Source organism: Hipposideros armiger, unplaced genomic scaffold, assembly GCF_001890085.2.
Source record: "Hipposideros armiger isolate ML-2016 unplaced genomic scaffold, ASM189008v1 scaffold_467, whole genome shotgun sequence".
In the NCBI taxonomy this organism is placed as follows: domain Eukaryota; kingdom Metazoa; phylum Chordata; class Mammalia; order Chiroptera; family Hipposideridae; genus Hipposideros; species Hipposideros armiger.
Genome location: NW_017731817.1, coordinates 1,037,764 through 1,040,283, shown reverse-complemented (window position 1 = coordinate 1,040,283; position 2,520 = coordinate 1,037,764).

Genomic DNA, 2,520 nt, shown 5'->3' with positions numbered 1-2,520 from the left:
GGGTTTCAGGCATCCACTGGGGTCTTGGAATGTATCCCCATGGATAAGGGGCGATGCTGTATTTCTTGTCACAGATCCATGCCTTAAATCTGATTAAGCTGCCCCCTCCCTCCAATGCCTTCCCTCTAGATCCCCACCTGGAAAACTGTCCATCCTCCCAGATTCATTTTATGTCATCTCCAGTATTCTCCAAGGTAACGCTTCTCAAACTTTAATGAGCTTAAGAGTCATCCTCAGGTCTTGTTAGAATGCAGGTTGGTTGGAGGCGGGGGGGCAGGCATTCCGCATTGCTAACAGGCTCTCCGGTGATGCCCATGGGCATCTGAGGACCACATTGTGAACAGCCAGGCCCTCATGAGCCCCCCACCCTTTCTCCTAGACAAAGTCAGGAGCTCCCTGTTCTGCACCCCTGACAGTAGTCATTGTTCTGGGGCTGTTTTCCATGTCTGTCTTCCTTACAAAACTCTTAAGGGTGGTAACCCCACCCTGACTTCATTGTACTGCCCTCACCCAGGATCCATTTACTGAATCTTTGATACATTCCAATGTTGAAAGTATGATTGTATTTTGCACCTCAGGTGAAACCTTATTAAATCTGTTCAAACACTACTGTTTAAGCTATGTTTTTAACTCAGGCCAGTGGCAGCAGGTAGGGAGAACAGTAAATGCACATTGTATGACGATCAGGCCTGAGTAAGCGCCTAATTACAGAGGGGAATGGAAGCTCTTAAATGTGTTCAGAACCCTCAGGGTGAAGAATGCTTGGGAGATGGCAAGATGTGGTTACTTAGTCACCGGACATGGATCTTGCTCTAAGCACTAAAGATGGCTTAAGGGAGGGTTTGCGATCTGTCCTAAGAAATGCGCCCTCTCAGAGCAGGAAGTTTAAAAGGGCAAAGAAAGGGCTGGCTGGTGGTTAACTCCAACGGTCTGTGTAAGGTTCCCGCCCTCTCTCTGCGGGTCCTGTGGGTGGGCGTGACCCCGCCCTGCTCTACCTGTCAGCTTAGCAAGGGAGATGGAGTCCAGCTTGGCTCTCACCTGCCTGCTCCATTCCAATCCTGGCTCTGCTAATTGGCAGCTAAGACACCTTGAGCAACTTATTTCACCTTTTTGGACCTATGGGTGCCAGATTCCACAAAGTATTGCGAAGTTATACATGCAAAATGTAAGGCATATTTACACTGAAAAATAGCCCTTGTTTATCTGAAATTCAAATGTAATTGGGTATCCAGTATTTTATCTGGCAAACTTACCTGGGTCTCACTTTATTTCTACAATGGGGATGATAAGTACCAACCTCGTAAGGTTGTGAGGATGAAATAATTTAAGAAACAGAAGGTGCTTAGCACAGAACCTTGCTCAGAGTAAGTGTTCAGATAAGGGCGTTTATTGCTCACTCACCGTTACTGTTGTCCACGTCTCTTGCCAGAACCATTACACCAAGTTCTAACTGGCCACTCTCATTCCAGTTCCTTCTCCCTCCCACCTTCTCTCACGTGGCTTCTAGAGATATCACTTGAAAATAAAAATCTGATCATGTAGTTTAAATCCTACTTAAAATCTTTTAATGCAAAACACTAATTTGAAAAGATATTTGCACCCTTATGTTCATTGCAGCAGTACTAGTAATAGCTAATATATGAAAGCAACCTAGGTGTCATCAATAGATGAATGGATAAAGAAGATGTGATACATATATACAATGGGTATTACTCAGCCATAAAAAAAGAATGAAATCCTGCTATTTGCAACATACATGGACCTTGAGGGCATTATGCTAAGTTACATAACTGTGAGAGAAAAATAAATATTCATTGTGTATTTAAGTTACTAAGTTTGGGGACAATTTGTTACAAAGCAATTAGATAACTTATACAGAAACAGTGGGGCAAGTACAAAAAAAATCACTTCAAATCTTATAATTCCTACATAACTTCATTATAACTTGGATAGAATCCCTAATTTTTACACTTAAGCACACTTAAACTAAACATATGTGTAGTTTTACAACATAAAACTGGGGTCATAATGTAAGTTCATTTTCGTATATGACAATTTCCCGCTTAATATATAAGCAAATTGTAGATAATTTACCCACATCCTTAGAAAATTCTTGAGAAACGTTAAATGGAATGGCTTCATAACATCATATGAAGTGAGTGATTCATAACTGCGCCATCGTTTTAGGCATTTGAGTTGTTTCCACATTTCTGCTATTATAAATATTACCATAGTTAATATCTTGGAGAGAGACAGCGAATTGCTGAGACCACCGTTTTGGAACTCACTCTGCAAAGTCTGGTTCTGCCCCTCCCTACAACAACTGTGAGTGAGTTCCTTAATGTCTGTGCTTTGTTTCCTTCATCCATAAAATAAAGAATGACGTGCCTTTGCTGGCACTTGTTATTATTTTTTTACTGTGGTAAAATGTACATAACCTAAAACTTTTGACCATGTTGACCATTATTAAATGTCTAGTTCATTAAGTGGCATTAAGACCATTCACATTGTTGCTGAACC